Source organism: Hylobates moloch, unplaced genomic scaffold (assembly GCF_009828535.3).
Source record: "Hylobates moloch isolate HMO894 unplaced genomic scaffold, HMol_V3 SCAFFOLD_4, whole genome shotgun sequence".
Taxonomy (NCBI): Eukaryota; Metazoa; Chordata; class Mammalia; order Primates; family Hylobatidae; genus Hylobates; species Hylobates moloch.
Genome location: NW_026652279.1, coordinates 38,573,535 through 38,580,047, shown reverse-complemented (window position 1 = coordinate 38,580,047; position 6,513 = coordinate 38,573,535).

Below are 6,513 nucleotides of genomic sequence, written 5' to 3'. Positions count from 1 at the left end.
TCCTGTATTATTTCATACTTCATAAATTATTTTTTAAAGAAAAAATGTGGAGGCATGTAGTTTGTTCTACTATTCTCTCTACTTTTCTGAATTTTAACATTTTTCAAATTAATAAAATACTATATTTTAATGTAAACTCTACATGCATAACTTCCCCTTTTTGTCACCTATGTTTTAGTACTCAAATGAATTGAAGGGAAGATAGAGTGAGGTAGTGATATTATTTCAGAAGTAGTGAACCAAGGCCTCCTCTGCTGAGAACCGGAACTTGAAATAAATTAGGTTTGGTTCAGTCTGGAGTATTAATTGGATTTAATTATTTATGAGCTAAGTGTCATAAGAGTCCATGATCCTTAAAAGAATTAATCACATTTCGAAGGGGATTGAAAACCATATAAATGCAATAAAGTTGCATAGTCTATTCATCAGCACATTACCTTAAAGTCCTGTGGAAGAAGCGGTCTATTTAACATTCTAAAAATTAGTCCAGACTTTTGTATCAGACTTCGTGCAATGTCATTTACTACCCATGGGAAAGAAATGATTACACACATACCATAACACAACACATATTTCATAAAGATACATGCGTATTTAACAACATATATATGAGATACATGGGTGGATGACTACCTGGAGGGTGGAGGCGATTGGCTAAAAATAAAATAAAATGCCTTCTGGCAGGTCTGGCCGGATTCCCACTGGATTAGCCCGCTTCCAGAAGGTGAGGATGGCCTGAGGCAGTGGAGGCTTGGGCCTTGTTCACTTCCTTAGCTGGTGGTGAGAGAAAGCTGAAGACCTGTATTGTTCAGATGGCTTGGGAGGGGCCAGCCCACTGCACCCCAACATTGTCTCCACTTGACTAGAGCCAGGAGAGGAGGAGGAGGTAAGGGTTGTCGCTGGGCTCTTCAGTTCTTGCTACTACTGCTATTGCTGCGGTGCTAGGACTAATCATACTGCTTCTGTATCTGCTAATGACACCCCTGTGTTTGAGCCCTTCCTATGTGCTGAACATGGAAAGAAGAGATTTGAAATTCTCATTTGATCTTACTAATTCTAAGGGATGTGAGTGTTGTTAAAACTATTTTACAGGTCAAGAAATTAAGATGCAGAGAAGTCAGGTACCTTACCCAAGATCTCATGACAAATTACATGGCACAGCTGGTCTGAGCTTTTCTTTAAGTCTCTGGGGTCATACCTTCCAGCTGTTGTCATAAAATGGGGCAGTCACGTTTTTGTCAGCTGCAGAAATTCTCGCTGTCAGAGAAGAAACCAGCTCCAAACCTAGCCTCATCAGGTGAGAAAAAAGTTTTTCTTTTTAATAGCCTGGACCACACATAAATTGGTAAATGGAGTTAGGAACCTGTATTGATAATCAGAAAAGTTATATATTCTGTGACCCAGCCATTCTACTACTAGGAATATATCCTAAGGAAACCATTAGAGACAAGAGAATGCATTTGTTCACAAGGATGGACACTGGAGCATAATTATAGAGGTGAAAAAGTGAAAGCCACCCTCAAGTCCAATAATAAAGGGCTGATTAAATTATACATACAGCTTATAGACATATCCATATTTTAATAATTGCTAAGATGTATTAAGTGCTTACCACGTGCCACTGATTGTTTTAAAGAAATATATATATATATATATATATATGAACTCATTTAATCTATGTGCTAGTTTATGGTGTGAGCCTTACAAAAATATTATATAGGAATATTTATGACTTGAAAAAATGTACATGATCTATTGCTGAATGAAAAAAGCATATCACAAGACTGTTTTAAAACTACAGATAGAAGCAAAAAGGCAGTCATTAGAACTGAGGCATGAAATTACTGTTTTTATTTTCTTCTTTGTGATTTCAAGATGTATCAAAATTTTCTATAATAATTATTACTTTTTTAATAAACTGATTTTTTAAAAAATAAATACATTGCCAAGGTATTAGGCCATGCCTGAGGACCTCACACCCCAGCAGCATCAGGCCTCCCCAGGAGGTGGGGCCACTGATGAACAAATAGGTGAGGAAGCCCAGCTGGTGCCATGACTAGGGAGCCAGTGACCTCCTAACGAAAGCCAGCCATTGCCTCTCTCTACCAAGGGCCCTGCCCACAGCCCTATTTACTAGGAAGTTCTGCTGCTGTGAGGCTCTGGCACCAAGACCTGGGTCACCAAAGAGAGTTCAGTCATTCTGGACAATACTAAAAACAGAGTTACACAGGCTGATGCTCTCAGGACTGTGATCAAAGGTCTTGCAAGAATTAAAGAAAGAGGAAAGAAACACGAAAGGTGGCTCACCAGTCAACACAGGTTTATTTTAGAGAAAACGAACCTGAGAGGAGCTTCTGGCTAAGTTAGATCAGAGGCACACTCTCTTACAGACTAAGAGTTTTTAAGGATTCAGGGTGGGAGAGTTTATCAGAGGCTTGGACAGCTTCTGTTTCTTTTTGTTGTGCTTATCTGGGAGGGAGAGTTGTGTGTCTGTTTCCATACATCTTTCTGCAGCTGCAGGCATATCCCCCGAGTCTGCTTTTAGCTTTCCTATCTTAGTGCACCTGAAGGGAAAGGAATGTGCTTATTAAGGCCCACTGTTTTGCTGGGGCCCATTGTATGAGGGTGAAGTTTGGCAGTTACCCAAGAGACTTTCCCCCCACCTCCCTCTGTGTCCCAGCTGTCTTATCTGTGTTTTACCGTCTGCTCTTTCTGGCTGCTTGTAGTTAGAAGAGAAGTGATTTCCTTGAAATGCATGAGGCTAGAAAGGGAGCTGGACGTTAAAGTGGCGGTGTTTGTCTGAGATGACGGTGCTCCTGCTCTGTCAGGTCTTATTCCTGCTTTAAGAGGCTTTCACTTCTGTCTCTGGCTCCTGCTGACTTCTTGAACCCAGTTTCCCACGACTCTCTGCATTCCTTCACACTAGAAAGGCCATTTCCTCCTAACTTTCTCCAGTACCTGTGATGCATTTTCTCCTTCTCCATATTTTCCAAACTTTTCTTTCTAATCCTCTGCTCTAAAATGTCTTTTTCCAAGCCTATGGATTGTTCCAAGCCTATGGATGATGCTGACGAAACTGATAATAGTGTTGATGCAACTGCTATAAACGTAGGCGTAATAGCAGTAACAGCATTTAGATAGTATTTAAACAACACATAGTAAGTGCTACTACTATTAGATAGTAATAGCTTTGGGAGCTAAATAAAGCTACTATTTATTTAGCACTTACTATGTGTTGTTCAAATACATTAAATACCGTTTAATCCATATAGCTCATCTGTGCACAGATACTAGTGTCTTTGTTTACACATAAAAGATCTATGGCTCAGTGAAGTGAAGTAACTTTTCCAAGGTCCTGCCATCAATAAATGGTAGGAGCAAATCTCAAACCGAGGTCTGTCTGTGCAACTCACAAAGCACTTCCTTATCCATGACCTCCCCAAATCTGTGAGGATGGCAGGTATGATCATCCCTGTTTGACAGTTGAGGGATCGAAGTCTGGTTGCTGATAAATGGTGGTGAGGTGAGGATATCTAAGAATCCCGGTTTCCTGAATCCTAGGTGCAGAAAACATTGATTATATGGAAAGACTTGTCATGGCTGCCTTAATGTGAATTCAGATGAATCTGGAGTTCAGAATTTCATCTATTCTCTTAAGTGCAATTCTGAATTCATCAATGCCCAGGAAAGTCACGGATGGAAAACGTCACCCTGTGAATGGACTATCAGATACGTGTATATATGAATGTGATATATATGCATATAGAGAACAGTCTTGTGAGAAAGTATCTACCAAAAAGCTGGGTACAAAGAGATTTAAGGTTAAATTTAAGGACAAATAAATATTTTTGCTCCTTTTTCTAAAAATATCCACTGAGGTCCTACGAATAGGGAATAAGGGGTCTCACGCTTTGTGAATGTGTGACCTTTGACCACTGTTATAGGGAACTAGAACTCCATCTGTCAGGAGTCCTGTGTTCCAGAGTAGATATGCTGATAAGACAGTTTGCCAGGCACTGTGGCTCACACCTGTAATCTCAGCACTTTGGGAGGCCAGGATGGTGGATCACTGAGGTCAGGAGTTCAAGATCAGCCTGGCCAACATGGTGAAACCCCATGTCTACTAAAAATACAAAAAATTAGGCAGGCATGGTGGCACTCACCTGTAATCCCAGCTACTCAGGAGGCTGAGGCAGGAGAATCGCCTGAATCCAGGAGCCAGAGGTTTCAGTGAGCTGAGATCATGCCACTGCACTCCAACCTGGGCAACAGAGAGAGACCCCGCCTAAAAAAAAGAGAGAGACAGTAAACAAGGATTACTTAGGGGTCTGAGTGGCTTGTCCCCTGACCCTGCAGTTCCAGACTGTCATATGAAATATCTGACCTATTTCTCTCTTACAAAACTCTCATGGGCCACGAATTCCTTGTGTTGGACTCTCAAGGGAGGCCCAGGCTTGTGGTTCATCTCTTCTTTACATGCTTATACAAACATATTCAGTTCATTATTTACTTAGACTTGGTATTGGTAACTTCCAGTCAATGTCCCAGGAAAGGCATAAAGTGTCCCAGAGTGGAATGAATTTTCAGGAAACCCTCAAGCCAAATCCTTTGTCTGATTTCACCTGTCACCAGGACTGGGGTCTCAGCTCATTCTGAGTGGCTCTGAGCTCAGCCAGGCCTCTGTGTTCTGCTCAAGGTTTGGCAGGAAGGAAGAGTGCTCCAAGAGTATGGATCCAGCTTGAGGAACTGCACTGAAACAACTGCTAAAATACATGCTTTATACACACACCTGACATTCTTTTCTTAGAGGATGTGGCATTTTCCTTGGGAGATGGCATTTATGAAAAAGTTTATGACTACACCTTGTATTTTATTTTGTTTCCATACATGGGGTTGACTGAATTTAAAAAGTGACATCTTTTTCACAGGTGCTCTATTACGGCAGGTGAGTGAATTTGACCCACGTGTATCCCACACTTCTTATAGCAATTCCTGCCTTAAATATGTGGTAATTGAATCATATTTTTAAATGCACTTATTAAGTCTGACAGTTAAGGGAATTCTGTTGTAAATTATTTTAAAGTAAGGACTCTTTTTAAAGCAACTAGTCCCTAATTTTAAAAACAGCTTTATTGAGATATCACATACTTTACAACTGATTCGTTTAAAGTGTGCAATTAGGCTGGGTGCGATGGTTCACGCCTGTAATCTCAGCACTTTGGGAGGCCAAGCCGGGCAGATCATGAGGTCAGGAGTTCGAGACCAGCCTGGCCAACATAGTGAAACCCCGTCTCTATTAAAAATACAAAAAATTAGCAGGGCATGATGGTGGGCATCTGTAATCCCAGCTACCCAGGAGGCTGAGGCAGGAGAATCACTTGAACTTGGGAGGCGGAGGTTGCAGTGAGCTGAGATCGCACCATTGCACTCCAGCCCAGGAGACAGTGAGACTCTGTCTTTAAAAAAAAAAAAAAAAAAAAAAGTGTACAATTATACCAGGAAAGGAAGATGGAAAAAATAATAAATAAAAAAGTGTGCAATCCAATGGTTTTTAGTATGTTTCACAAAGTTGTGTGACCATCACAATAATCAACTTTATAACATTTTCATCACCCCTAAAAAGAAACCCTCTACCCTGTAGCTATCATTCTCCACTCTCCTAACCCCACCTCCCAGTCCTAGGTAATCACTAATCTTATTCCTATCTTTATAGATTTGCCTATTCTGCACATTTCATATAAATGGGGTCATACAATATGTGATCCTTCGTGACTGACTTCTTTCATTTAGAATAATGTTTTCCAGTTTCATCCATGCTGTAGCATGCATAAGTTCATCATTCCTTTTTATAACAAATAATATTTCATTGTATTGGTATATTTTGTTTATCCGTCAGTTGATGGACATTGGGTTTTTTCCACTTTTTTGCTATTACGAATAATGCTGATCTAAATACTCATAGGCAAATTTTTGTGTGAAGATATGTTTTCATTTCTCTTGGGTATATACCTAGGAATGTGTTAAAATAATTAATTGGGAGGCCATTAGGCTGAGATCACTCCAGCATGTTGGGTTCCTATGTAAGCAAACCAAAACCCAACTCAATGTCAACAGTAAAACAAAATTTAAGCTTAACCAATCAGAAACCAAGTAACCACCAGCTAGGGACTTTCCACTTTAACCAATCAAATTTTTCTTTGTCTTGCTTCTACAAACATTTTAAATTTATAAAAATTTCCCCTCGTATTCCTTCACTGAACTGCTTGTGGTATGGTGTGGCCAGATTCCTGAATTGCTGAATGCTCAAAGAAACTCATTAAAAATTTAATGTTCTTCGGTTTATTTTTTAACACATGGAATTACTGGCTCAAATGGTAACTTATGTTTACCTTTGGAGGAACTGCCAGACTATTTTCTTTTTTTTTTTTTGACATGGAGTCTCATTCCATCACCCAGGCTGGAGTGGAGTTGTGCAATCTTGGCTCACTGCAACCTCCGCCTCCCAGGTTCAAG